A 16,481-nucleotide genomic window follows, 5' to 3' on the forward strand; every position below is an offset into this window, starting at 1 on the left:
AAGCGGAAGTAACAAGGCCACCATTCAATAAAATTATATGGAAATATTACTTCGGATGCGGAAAGGATAATTTTCCAAAAGTCTCCTCGTAAGGAATACATAAGCCGACTTGAAGAAGAATACGTAAATCTAACAGACTTTGATAAGCCGCTTTACTGAGTAAAGCGATGTGGAGATGTGATGGAATTGTCAGGCTCGATTCACATGTTCTACAGACAGTAAGGTTTCAGTCTGGTTTGATTTGACGGTGGGCTGTACAAAATGTAGACTTGTAACAATTTTAAAGTCTAACAACGTTTAATCTTCAATGACCTACATTCAGATCGTTTGTAGTTTACAAACAGGTTTTTGATCTGACCTAAAGGATGCGTTAGTTGTAATACAGCAAGGTAGACTAACACGTTTTGTGAATGGGTGGGGAATTAATTGTTGTCATCTACTCAGAACGATAACCTGATATTGACAATATTTGGGATTTGTCATTTTGTTGAAATACTCATTTCATACTCATAAACCGAACCAAATAACAATATAAAGAGTTAAAAAAATTCTGATATATATATATACATATATATATGTAAACAGAGGTCCTTGAATGATGTTCTAGCCCTACCCACCACATAGCAGTGCTGAAGTTAAACGTTCGCTTTAATTATGAACATATCAGAAATAAAACTTTTGACATTTATATAGGGATTTGTCTGTGTCACTCAGTGACTGGTTATACAGCATGATGTAGTTCTAGACTGTACAGTAATATCGGTATATATATATGTGTGTAGGTACAATGTAGGTAAACATATAGGTACAGTCGTGTGTACTCAGTGTTGCAGGGATGATCTCAGCCCTATGGAATGCCAACATGGCTAGTTTACCGACATCTCGGCAGACACAGCTGTATTTTAATACAACATGCAAAATGAACTTAAATAGTCATTGTTGTTATGCATTGTGTAAATTAATACTGTTGAAATGATATCCCGATCTTACATTTCGGGTTCAGTTGCCACAGATTTCTGCAATGGAAGGACAGTATTATTTGCAGTAAAATTATTTCCGTACAACGAAAAAAGCAGGCGCTAAACTATTTAAAATAAAGAAACATATTAAAATGCATACAAATAAGTAGCAACAACTATTAACTGAGATTTTATGCAAACACTGCGAGAACCTTGAAATGAGAATACAGACATACACCACCATACAATCACTAATCGTTACCGACACGATTTGTATATCGATAAAAGTATTAATACAGGACACCAAACAGTCAATAACATAGCCACTAGGGGACGTCAGACAGACAGTATAACATCCACTAGGGGACATTAGACAGACAGTATCACATCCACTAGGGGACGTCAGACAGACAGTATCACATCCACTAGGGGACGTTAGACAGACATTATAACATCCACTAGGGGACGTCAGACAGACAGTATCACATCCACTAGGGGACGTCAGACAGACAGTATCACATCAACTTGGGGACGTCAGACAGACAGTATAACATCCACTAGGGGAAGTCAGACAGACAGTATCACATCCACTTGGGGAAGTCAAACAGTCAGTATCACATCCACTAGGGGACGTCAGACAGACAGTATCACATCCACTAGGGGAAGTCAGACAGACAGTATCACATCCACTTGGGGACGTCAGACAGAGAGTATCACATCCACTAGGGGACGTCAGACAGACAGTATCACATCCACTTGGGGAAGTCAAACAGTCAGTATCACAGTCACGAGAGGAAGTCAGACAGTCAATTACACATCCACTATGGGGACGTCAGACAGTCAGTATCACAGTCACTAGGGGACGTCAGACAGTCGATATCACAGCCACGAGATGACGCCACACAGTCAATATCAAAGCCACGAGATGATGTCAGACAGTCAATATTACAGCCGCGAGATGACGTCAGACAATCAATATTACGCTCACGAGATGACGTCAGACAGTCAATATCAAAGCCACGAGATGACGTCAGACAATCAATATTACGCTCACGAGATGACGTCAGACAGTCAATATCAAAGCCACGAGAGGACGTCAAACAGTCAATATTACACTCACGAGATGACGTCAGACAGTCAATATCAAAGCCACGAGAGGACGTCAAACAGTAAATATCACTGCCACGAGACGACGTCAGACAGTCAATATCACAGCCAAGAGATGACATCAGACAGTCAATATTACAGCCACGAGAAGGACGTGAGATATTCAATATAACAGCCAATAAAAGATGTGACAGTCAATATCACAGCCACGGGAGGACGTCAGACAGTCAATATCACAGCCACGGGAGGACGTCAGACAGTCAATATTACAACCACGGGAGGACGTCAGACAGTCAATATCACAGCCACGGGAGGACGTCAGACAGTCAATATCACAGCCACGGGAGGACGTCAGACAGTCAAAATCACAGTCACGGGAGGACGTCAGACAGTCAATATCACAGCCACGGGAGGACGTCAGACAGTCAATATCACAGCCACGGGAGGACGTCAGACAGTCAAAATCACAGTCACGGGAGGACGTCAGACAGTCAATATCACAGCCACGGGAGGAGGTCAGACAGTCAATATCACAGCCACGGGAGGACGTCAGACAGTCAATATCACAACCACGGGAGGACGTCAGACAGTCAATATCACAGCCACGGGAGGACGTCAGACAGTCAATATCACAACCACGGGAGGACGTCAGACAGTCAATATCGCAGCCACGGGAGGACGTCAGACAGTCAATATCACAACCACGGGAGGACGTCAGACAGTCAATATCACAGCCATGGGAGGACGTCAGACAGTCAATATCACAGCCACGGGAGGACGTCAGACAGTTAATATCACAGCCACGAGAGGAAGTCAGACAGCCAATATCACAGCCACGAGATGACGTCAGACAGTCAATATCACAGCCACGAGATAACGCCAGACAGTCAGTATCAAAGCCACGAGAGGACGCCAGACAGTCAATATCACAGCCACGAGAGGAAGTCAGACAGTCAATATCACAGCCACGTGAAGACGTCAGACAGTCAATATAAAAGCCACGACAGGAAGTCAGACAGTCAATTTCATAGTTAATAGAGGACGTCAGACAGTCAATATCAGTCACTAGGGGACGTAAGACAGTCAATATCAAAGCCACGGGAGGACGTCAGACCGTCAATATCACAGCCACGAGAGGAAGTCAGACAGCCAATATCACAGCCACGAGATGACGTCAGACAGTCAATATCACAGCCACGAGAGGACGTCAGACAGTCAATATCACAGCCACGAGATAACGCCAGTCAGTATCAAAGCCACGAGAGGACGCCAGACAGTCAATATCACAGCCACTAGAGGAAGTCAGACAGTCAATATCACAGCCACGTGAAGACGTCAGACAGTCAATATAAAAGCCACGACAGGAAGTCAGACAGTCAATTTCATAGTTAATAGAGGACGTCAGACAGTCAATATCAGTCACTAGGGGACGTAAGACAGTCAATATCAAAGCCACGGGAGGACGTCAGACAGTCAATATCACAGCCACGGGAGGACGTCAGACAGTCATTATCACAACCACGGGAGGACGTCAGACAGTCAATATCACAGCCACGGGAGGAGGTCAGACAGTCAATATCACAGCCACGGGAGGACGTCAGACAGTCAATATCACAGCCACGGGAGGACGTCAGACAGTCAGTATTACAACCACGGGAGGATGTCAGACAGTCAATATCACAGCCACGGGAGGACGTCAGACAGTCAATATCACAGCCACGGGAGGACGTCAGACAGTCAATATCACAACCACGGGAGGACGTCAGACAGTCAATATCACAGCCACGGGAGGACGTCAGACAGTCAATATCACAGCCACGGGAGGACGTCAGACAGTCAATATCACAACCACGGGAGGACATCAGACAGTCAATATCACAGCCACGGGAGGACGTCAGATTAACAATGTCCAGTGATGGAATACGTCATACATTCAGTTTTATTACAATTGTACCAAGTTGATTAAGACTACTTCGATGGTACAAACCCACTTTAAGAGACGATGGTTAACGTTTGTTGTGGTGTCGGTTGATTATTGTACACGTATCAAATCATCGATCGGAACACACGCACCTCCTACATCTTCAGCCGTTAAATACAACCTGCATAGTTTTATTTCATGTGCAAAGATGATTTACACAACCATGGATCGAAGCCAAAAGCCGTGCATCTGTTTCAAGTCAATAAAAATATCTTCATACATTAAAGACCATACAGCCTCAATCTGAAGGCCGGAAATGTGCAATAGAAAATTGAGTTTTTCCTCTAAACATGGGAGGCGTAATGTCACCTACAGTGTAGATAGCTGGTGTTGCTTTTATTTTAAAGTTTATTTTGAAAAACCGGGATACTCTAAACAAAATCGGAATCCAGTAAGAGTTATGGAAATACTCACGGTCTGTCACGTGACATCTCTCTGGGTGCTTCTGGTCGATTCCGACAGGAAATTTATATCAATACGATGGTAAGACCCGAGATATTCCTCTACAGTATGTCTGCAGAAAGTTACTCGGATATTAAATGGACATGTGAAATTGTCTACAGAACCCCGTAATATATAACGGATACGACTTGGACATAGTTCCTTACAGTTTTAATGTTTGTTCCGACGACCTTACCACCAAACTATTTTTAGCGTATCCAATATTCAAAGAAATATTCTTTCTGCAAAAAACGTCCAACAAATACTCAGAATTTGAATAATTAAGAAACAATGAGATTTGGTCACGGAAGAAACATTCAATTTGGGAGAAATCCCTCTTGTACAAAACACTAAACACACTTTTAACTTTTGCTCCACTTTTTTGGTATGAACGTTTCTTTTGCTGTAGCCTTTATACGGAAGGCGTGACCGACTGTCTGAATTCTTCTACTCAAAGTCGATATATCATCGTGAAAAGTGGTAAGTACGGCTTGATTACAACAGACCTGGTTATAACAGACCTGGTTATAACAGAGAGACCTGGTTACAACAGACCTGGTTATAACAGACAGACATGGTTACAACAGACCTGGTTATAACAGACAGATCTGGTTACAGCAGACATGGTTAAAACAGACCTGGTTACAACAGACATGGTTACAACAGACCTGGTTACAACAGACATGGTTACAACAGACCTGGTTACAACAGACAGACATGGTTACAACAAACAGACCTGGTTACAACACAACTGGTTACAACAGACCTGGTTACAACAAACATGATTACAACAGACTTGGTTACAACAGACATGATTACAACAGACATGGTTACAACAGACATGGTTACAACAGACATGGTCACAACAGACATTATTACAACAGACATGGTTACAACAAACATGGTTTCAACAGATCTGTTTACAACAAACATGGTTAGAACAGACCTCGTTACAACAGACATGGTTACAACAGACATGGTTACAACAGACATGGTTACAACAGACATGATTACAACAGACATGGTTACAACTGACATGATTACAACAGACATGGTTACAACATACATGATTACAACAAACATGGTTACAACATACAAGCTTACAACAGACATGGTTACAACATACATGATTACAACAAACATGGTTACAACATACAAGCTTACAACAGACATGGTTACAACATACAAGCTTACAACAGACATGCCTACAACAGACATGGTTACAACAGACAGGCTAACAACATACATGCTTACAGCAGACCTAGATACAACAGACATGGTTACAACAGACATGGTTACAACAGACATGTTTACAATAGACCTGGTTACAACAGACATGCTTACAACAGACCTGGTTACAACAGACATGGTTACAACAGATTTGTTTACAACAGACATGGTTACAACAGGACATGGTTCAACAACAGACAGACATGGTTACAACAGACATGGTTACAAACATGGTTAACAGACATGGTTACAACAACAGACATGGTTACAACAGACATGATTACAACAGACATGGTTACAACAGACATGATTACAACAGACATGGTTACAACAGACATGTTTACAACAGACATGGTTACAACAGACATGATTACAACAGACATGGTTACAACAGAAAGACATGTTTACAACAAACATGGTTACAACAGACCTGGTTATAACAGACCTGGTTACAACAGGCATGGTCACAACAGACAGACATGGTTACAACAGACAAGCTTACAACAGACATGGTTACAACAGACATGGTTACAACAGACAGGCTTTACAACAGAGATGGTTACAACAGAAATGGTTACAACAGACCTGGTTACAACAGAAATGGTTACAACAGACATGGTTACAACAGACATGGTTATAACAGACAGACCTGGTTACAACAGACATGGTTACAACAGACCTGGTTACAACAGACAGACCTGGTTACAACAGACATGGTTACAACACACCTGGTTACAACAGACATGACATGGAGACAGACCTAGATACAACAGACATGGTTACAACAGACAGGCTAACAACATACATGCTTACAACAGACATGGTTACAACAGACATGGTTACAACAAACATGATTACAGCAGACCTAGATACAACAGACATGGTTACAACAGACATGGTTACAATAGACCTGGTTACAACAGACATGGTTACAACAGACAGGCTAACAACATACATGCTTACAACAGATAAGCTTACAACAGACATGGTTACAACAGACATGGTTACAACAGACATGCTTACAACAGACATGGTTACAACAGACAGACCTGGTAACAACAGACATGGTTACAACAGACATGATTACAACACACATGGTTACAACAGACCTGATTACAACAGATCTGTTTACAACAGACATGGTTACAACATACCTCGTTACAACAGACATGGTTACAACAGATATGGTTGGTTACAACAGACATGATTACAACAGACATGATTACAACAGACATGGTTACAACAGACATGGTTACAACAGACATGATTACAACAGATCTCTTTACAACAGACATGGTTACAACAGACATGTTTACAACAGACATGGTTACAACAGACATGTTTACAACAGACATGGTTACAACAGACATGATTACAACAGACATGGTTACAACAGACATGTTTACAACAGACATGGTTACAACAGACATGGTTACAACAGACATGTTTACAAACCTGGTTACAACAGACTTGGTTACAACAGACAGACCTGGTTACAACACACCTTGTTACAACAGAAATGGTTACAGCAGACCTGATTACAACAGACAGACCTGGTAACAACAGACATGCTTACAACAGACATGGTTACAACAGACCACGTTACAACAGACATGGTTACAACAAACAAACCTGGTTACAACAGACATGGTTACAACAGACATCCTTAGAACAGACCTGGTTACAACAGCCATGGCTACAACGGCGATGGTTACAACAGACATGGTTACAACAGAAATGATTAGAACAGACATGGTTACAACAGACAGACCTGGTTACAACAGACCTGGTTACAACAGATCTGGTTACAACAGACTTGGTTACAACAGATCTGTTTACAACAGACATGGTTACAACAGACAGACCTGGTTACAACAGACCTGGTTACAACAGATTTGTTTACAACAGACATGGTTACAACAGACATGTTTACAATAGACCTGGTTACAACAGACATGCTTACAACAGATTACAACAGACATGGTTACAACAGACATGGTTACAACAGACATGATTACAAAAGATATGGTTACAACAGACAGACCTGGTTACAACAGACCTGGTTACAACAGATTTGTTTACAACAGACATGGTTACAACAGACATGATTACAACAGACATGATTACAACAGACATGGTTACAACAGACATGGTTACAACAGACATGTTTACAACAGACATGGTAACAACAGACATGGTTACAACAGACAAACCTGGTTACAACAGACTTGGTTACAACAGACAGACCTGGTTACAACAGACCTGGTTACAACAGATCTGTTTACAACAGACATGGTTACAACAGACATGTTTACAATAGACCTAATTACAACAAACATGCTTACAACAGACCTGGTGACAACAGAAATACTTACAACAGACATGATTACAACAGACATGGTTACAACAGATATGATTACAACAGACATGGTTACAACAGACATGGTTATAACAGACAGACCTGGTTACAACAGACAAACCTGGTTACAACAGACATGGTTACAACATACAGATATGGTTACAACAGACATGATTACAACAGACATGGCTACAACATACATGCTTACAACAGACATGGTTACAACAGACAGACCTGGTAACAACAGACATGGTTACAACAGACATGATTACAACAGACATGGTTACAACATACCTCGTTACAACAGACATGGTTACAACAGATATGATTACAACAAACATGGTTACAACAGACATGGTTATAACAGACAGACCTGGTTACAACAGACAAACCTGGTTACAACAGACCTGGTTACAACATACAGATATGGTTACAACAGACATGATTACAACAGACATGGCTACAACAGACATGCTTACAACAGACATGGTTACAACAGACAGACCTGGTAACAACAGACATGGTTACAACAGACATGATTACAACAGATCTGTTTACAACAGACATGGTTACAACATACCTCGTTACAACAGACATGGTTACAACAGATATGGTTACAAAAGATAGACCTCGTTACAACAGACATGGTTACCACAGACATGGTTACAACAGACTGACTTGGTTACAACACACCTTGTTACAACAGACCTGGTAACAACAGACATGCTTACAACAGACATGGTCACACCAGACCACGTTACAACAGACATGGTTACAACAGACAGACCTGGTTACAACAGACCTGGTTACAACATAGAAGCTTAAAACAGTCCTGGTCACAATAGTCCTGCTTAAAATAGACCTGTTTAGAACAGACAAGCTTTACAACAGATATGGTTACAACAGAAATGGTTACAACAGACCTGGTTATAACAGACATGCTTACAATAGACTAGGTTACAACAGACATGGTTACAACAGAAATTATTACAACAGACATGGTTACAACAGACATCATTACAACAGACATGGTTACAACAGACAAATCTGGTTACAACAGACATGGTTACAACAGACAGACCTTGTTACAACAGACCTGGTTACAACACACATGCTTACAACAGACATGGTTAAAACAGAAATGGTTACAACAGACCTGGTTATAACAGACAAGCTTACAACAGACATGGTTACAAGACATGGTTACAACAGACAGACATTGTTACAACAGACATACTTACAACAGACCTGGTTACAACAGACATGGTTACAACAGACATGGTTATAACAGACATGGTTACAACAGACATGGTTACAACAGACATGGTTACAACAGACATACTTACAACAGACATACTTACAACAGACCTGGTTACAACAGACATGGTTACAACAGACATGGTTACAACAGACATGGTTACAACAGACATACTTACAACAGACATACTTACAACAGACATGGTTACAACAGACCTGGTTATAACAGACAAGCTTACAACAGACATGGTTACAAGACATGGTTACAACAGACAGACATTGTTACAACAGACATACTTACAACAGACTTGGTTACAACAGACATGGTTACAACAGACATGGTTATAACAGACATGGTTACAACAGAGATGGTTACAACAGACATGGTTACAACAGTTACAACAGACATACTTACAACAGACATGGTTACAACAGACATGGTTACAACAGACATGGTTACAACAGACATACTTACAACAGACATACTTACAACAGACCTGGTTACAACAGCCATGGTTACAACAGACATACTTACAACAGACCTGGTTACAACAGACATACTTACAACAGACATGGTTACAACAGACCTGGTTACAACATAGAAGCTGAAAACAGACATGGTTACAACATACAAGCTTACAACAGTGATGGTTACAACAGACATGCTTACAACAGACCTGGTGACAACAGACATGCTTACAACAGACATGATTACAACAGACATGGTTACAACAGACATTGTTATAACAGACAGACCTGGTTACAACATAAATGGTTACAACAGACCTGGTTACAACATACAGACATGGTTACAACAGACAGACAAGTTTACAACAGACAGACCTGGTTACAACACACCTTGTTACAACAGACATGGTTACAACAGACCTGATTACAACAGACAGACATGGTAACAACAGACATGCTTACAACAGACATGGTTACAACAGACCACGTTACAACAGACATGGTTGCAAGAAACAGACCCCGTAACAACCGACCCGGTTACAACATAGAAGCTTAAAATAGACCTGGTTACAACAGACAAGCTTTACAACAGATATGGTTACAACAGAAATGGTTACAACAGCCATGGTTACAACAGACATGGTTACAACAGAAATGATTATAACAGACATGGTTACAACAGACATGCTTAAACAGACCTGGTTACAACAGACATGATTACAACAGACATGGTTACAACAGACAAACCTGGTTACAACAGACTTGGTTACAACAGATCTATTTACAACAGACATGGTTACAACAGACAGGCCTCATTACAACACACCTGGTTACAACACATATGCTTACAACAGACATGGTTAAAACAGACCTGGTAACATCAGACATGCTTACAGCAGACCTGGTTACAACACATATGCTTACAACAGTCATGGTTAAAACAGACCTGGTAACATCAGACATGCTTACAACAGGCATGGTTACAACAGACATGATTACAACAGATATGGTTACAACAGACAGACCTGGTTACAACAGACCTGGTTACAACAAATCTGTTTACAACAGACATGGTTACAACAAAATGCTTACAACAGACATGATTACAACAGACATGGTTACAACAGATATGATTACAACAGACATGGTTATAACAGACAGACCTGGTTACAATATAAATGGTTACAACAGACCTGGTTACAAAATACAGATATGGTTACAACAGATATGGCTACAACAGACATGCTTACAACAGACATGGTTACAACAGACAGACCTGGTGACAACAGACATGGTTACAACAGACATGATTACAACAGACATGGTTACAACAAACCTCGTTATAACAGACATGGTTACAACAGACATGGTTACAAAAGACAGACCTCGTTACAACAGACATGGTTACCACAGACATGGTTACAACAGACTGACTTGGTAACAACAGACATGCTTACAACAGACATGGTTACAACAGACCACGTTACAACAGACATGGTTACAACAAACAAACCTGGTAACAACCGACCTGGTTACAACATAGAAGCTTAAAATAGACCTGGTTACAACAGTCCTGCTTAAAACAGACCTGTTTACAACAGACAAGCTTTACAACAGATATGGTTACAACAGACATGATTACAACAGACATGGTTACAACACACATGGTTACAACAGACATGGTTACAACAGACAGACCTGGTAACAACAGACATGCTGACAACAGACATGGTTACACCAGACCACGTTACAACAGACATGGTTACAACAGACAGACATGCTTACAATAGACTTGGTTACAACAGACATGGTTACAACAGACCTGGTCACAATAGTCCTGCTTAAAACAGACCTGTTTACAACAGACAAGCTTTACAACAGATATGGTTACAACAGAAATGGTTACAACAGACCTCGTTATAACAGACATTCTTACAATAGACTTGGTTACAACGGACCTGGTTACAACAGAAATGATTACAACAGACATGGTTACAACAGACATGATTACAACAGACATGGTTACAACAGACAAACCAGGTTACAACAGACATGGTTACAACAGACAGACCTCGTTACAACAGACCTGGTTACAACACACATGCTTACAACAGACAGGGTTAAAACAGACATGGTTACAATAGACAGACCTGGTTACAACGGACAAGCTTACAACAGTCTTGGTTACAAGACGTGGTTACAACAGACAGACATATTGTTACAACAGACATACTTAAAACAGACCTGGTTACAACAGACATGGTTACAACAGACCTGGTTACAACAGACATGATTACAACAGACATGATTACAACAGACATGGTTACAACAGACATGGTTACAACAGACAGACCTGGTTACAACAAACCTCGTTATAACAGACATGGTTACAACAGACATGGTTACAAAAGACAGACCTCGTTACAACAGACATGGTTACCACAGACATGGTTACAACAGACTGACTTGGTTACAACACACCTTGTTACAACAGACTTGGTTACAACAGACCATATTACAACAGACAGACCTGGTAACAACAGACATGCTTACAACAGACATGGTTACACCAGACCACGTTACAACAGACATGGTTACAACAGACAGACCTGGTTACAACAGACCTGGTTACAACATAGAAGCTTAAAACAGACCTGGTCACAATAGTCCTGCTTATAACAGACCTGTTTAGAACAGACAAGCTTTACAACAGACATGCTTACAACAGACATGGTTACAAAAGACAGACCTCGTTACAACAGAAATGATTACAACAGACATGGTTACAACAGACATGATTACAACAGACATGGTTACAACAGACAAACCAGGTTACAACAGACATGGTTACAACAGACAGACCTCGTTACAACAGACCTGGTTACAACACTTATGCTTACAACAGACATGGTTAAAACAGACCTGGTAACATCAGACATGCTTACAACAGACATGGTTACAACAGACAGACCTGGTGACAACAGACATGGTTACAACAAACATGATTACAACAGACTTGGTTACAACAGACATGATTACAACAGACATGGTTACAGCATACAAGCTTACAACAGACATGGCTACAACAGACATGGTTACAACAGACAGACCTGGTTACAACAGATCTGATTACAACAGACATGGTTACAACAGACCTGGTCACAACAGACAGACCTGGTTACAAAAGACAGACATGGTTACAACACACCTTGTTACAACAGACTTGGTTACAACAGACCATATTACAACAGACAGACCTGGTAACAACAGACATGCTTACAACAGACATGGTTACACCAGACCACGTTACAACAGACATGGTTACAACAGACAGACCTGGTTACAACAGACCTGGTTACAACATAGAAGCTTAAAACAGACCTGGTCACAATAGTCCTGCTTAAAACAGACCTGTATAGAACAGACAAGCTTTACAACAGATATGGTTACAACAGACATGGTTACAAAAGACAGACCTCGTTACAACAGACATGGTTACCACAGACCATATTACAACAGACATGGTTACAACAGACAGACCTGGTAACAACAGACATGCTGACAACAGACATGGTTACACCAGACCACGTTACAACAGACATGGTTACAACAGACAGACATGCTTACAATAGACTTGGTTACAACAGACATGGTTACAACAGACCTGGTCACAATAGTCCTGCTTAAAACAGACCTGTTTACAACAGACAAGCTTTACAACAGATATGGTTACAACAGAAATGGTTACAACAGACCTGGTTATAACAGGCATTCTTACAATAGACTTGGTTACAACGGACCTGGTTACAACAGAAATGATTACAACAGACATGGTTACAACAGACATGATTACAACAGACATGGTTACAACAGACAAACCAGGTTACAACAGATATGGTTACAACAGACAGACCTCGTTACAACAGACCTGGTTACAACACACATGCTTACAACAGACAGGGTTAAAACAGACATGGTTACAATAGACAGACCTGGTTACAACGGACAAGCTTACAACAGTCTTGGTTACAAGACGTGGTTACAACAGACAGACATTGTTACAACAGACATACTTAAAACAGACCTGGTTACAACAGACATGGTTACAACAGACTTGGTTCCAACAGACCAGGTTACAAGAGACATGATTACAACAGAACTGATTACAACAGACAGACCTGGTAACAACAGACATGCTTACAACAGACATGGTTCCAACAGATCAGGTTCCAACAGACCAGGTTACAACAGACATGGTTACAACAGACAGACCTGGTTACAACAGACCTGGTTACAACATAGAAGCTGAAAACAGACCTGGTTACAACATAGAAGTTGAAAACAGACCTTGTTACAACAGTCCTGCTTAAAACAGACAGGGTTACAACATACAAGCTTACAACAGAGATGGTTACAAAAAAAATGGTTACAACAGACCTGGTTACAACAGACATGCTTACAACAGACTTGGTTACAACAGACATACCTGGTTACAACAGATATGGTTACAACAGACATACCTGGTTACAACAGATATGGTTACAACAGACATACCTGGTTACAACAGACATGGTTACAACAGACATACCTGGTTACAACAGATATGGTTACAACAGACATACCTGGTTACAACAGACCTGGTTACAACAGACATGTTTACACCAGACCTGGTTACAACAGATATGCTTAGAACAGACATGGTTACAACAGACCACGTTACAACAGACATGGTTACAACAGACAGACCTGGTTACAACATACAAGCTTACAACAGAGATGGTTGCAAAAAAATGGTTACAACGGACCTGGTTACAACAGATATGCTTACAACAGACTTGGTTACAACAGACGTGATTACAACAGACATGATTACAACAGATATGGTTACAACAGACATACCTGGTTACAACAGATATGGTTACAACAGACATACCTGGTTACAACAGACCTGGTTACAACAGACATGTTTACACCAGACCTGGTTACAACAGACATGCTTACAACAGACCTGGTGATAACAGACATGCTGATAACAGACATGACAACAACAGACATGATTACAACAGACATGGTTCAAACAGACATGATTACAACAAACCTGGTTACAAAAGATATGATTTCAACATACATGGTTACAACAGACATGGTTATAACAGACTGACCTGGTTACAACATAAATGGTGACAACAGACCTGGTTACAACAGACAGACTTGGTTACAACTGACAGACAAGGTTACAACAGACATGATTACACAGACATGGCTACAACAGACATGCTTACAACAGACATGGTTACAACAGACCACGTTATAACAGACATGGTTACAACAGACTTTGTTACAACAGATCTGTTTACAACAGACATGTTTATAACAGACCTCGTTAGAACAGACATGGTTAGAACAGACATGGTTACAAAAGACAGACCTGGTTACAACAGACATGGTTACAACAGACAGACCTGGTTAGAACACACGTTGTTACAACAGACTTGGTTACAACAGACATGATTACAACAGACAGACCTGGTAACAACAGACATGCTTAGAGCAGACATGGTTACAACAGACCACGTTATAACAGACATGGTTACAACAGACAGACCTGGTTACAACAGACATGCTTACAACAGACATGCTTCCAACAGACCAGGTTCCAACAGACCAGGTTACAAGAGACATGGTTACAACAGACAGACCTGGTTACAACAGGCCTGGTTACAACATAGAAGCTGAAAACAGACCTTGTTACAACATTCCTGCATAAAACAGACCTGTTTAGAACATACAAGCTTACAACAGAGATGGTCACAAAAAAAATGTTTAGAACGGACCTGGTTACAACAGACATGCTTACAACAGACCTGGTTACAACAGACATGGTTACAACAGATCTGTTTACAACAGACATGGTTACAACAGACCTGGTGACAACAGACATGCTTACAACAGACATAACAACAACAGACATGATTACAACAAACCTGGTTACAAAAGACATTATTACAACAGACATGGTTACAACAGACATGATTACAACAGACATGGTTACAACAGACATGGTTACAACAGACATGGTTATAACAGACAGACCTGGTTACAACATAAATGGTTAAAACAGACCTGGTTACAACGGACAGACATGGTAACAACAGACAGACAAGGTTACAACAGACATGATTATAACAGACATGGCTACAACAGACATGGTTATAACAGACAGACCTGGTAACAACAGACAGACAAGGTTACAACAGACATGATTATAACAGACATGGCTACAACAGACATGCTTACAACAGACATGGTTACAACAGAGAGACCTGGTAACAACAGATATGGTTACAACAGACATGGTTACAACAGACATGATTACAACAGACATGGTTACAACAGACTTTGTTACAACAGATCTGTTTACAACAGACATGGTTATAACAGACCTCGTTACAACAGACATGGTTACAAAAGACAGACCTGGTTACAACATACATGGTTACAATAGACATGGTTACAACAGATACACCTGGTTACAACACACCTTGTTACAACAGACATGCTTACAACAGACATGACAACAACAGACATGATTACAACAGACATGGTTACAACAGACAGGGTTAAAACAGACATGGTTACAATAGACAGACCTGGTTACAACAGAGAGACATGGTTACAA

Source organism: Ylistrum balloti, unplaced genomic scaffold (genome assembly GCF_031769215.1).
Source record: "Ylistrum balloti isolate Yb309-2 unplaced genomic scaffold, AGI_CSIRO_Ybal_v1 Utg371564, whole genome shotgun sequence".
NCBI lineage: Eukaryota > Metazoa > Mollusca > Bivalvia > Pectinida > Pectinidae > Ylistrum > Ylistrum balloti.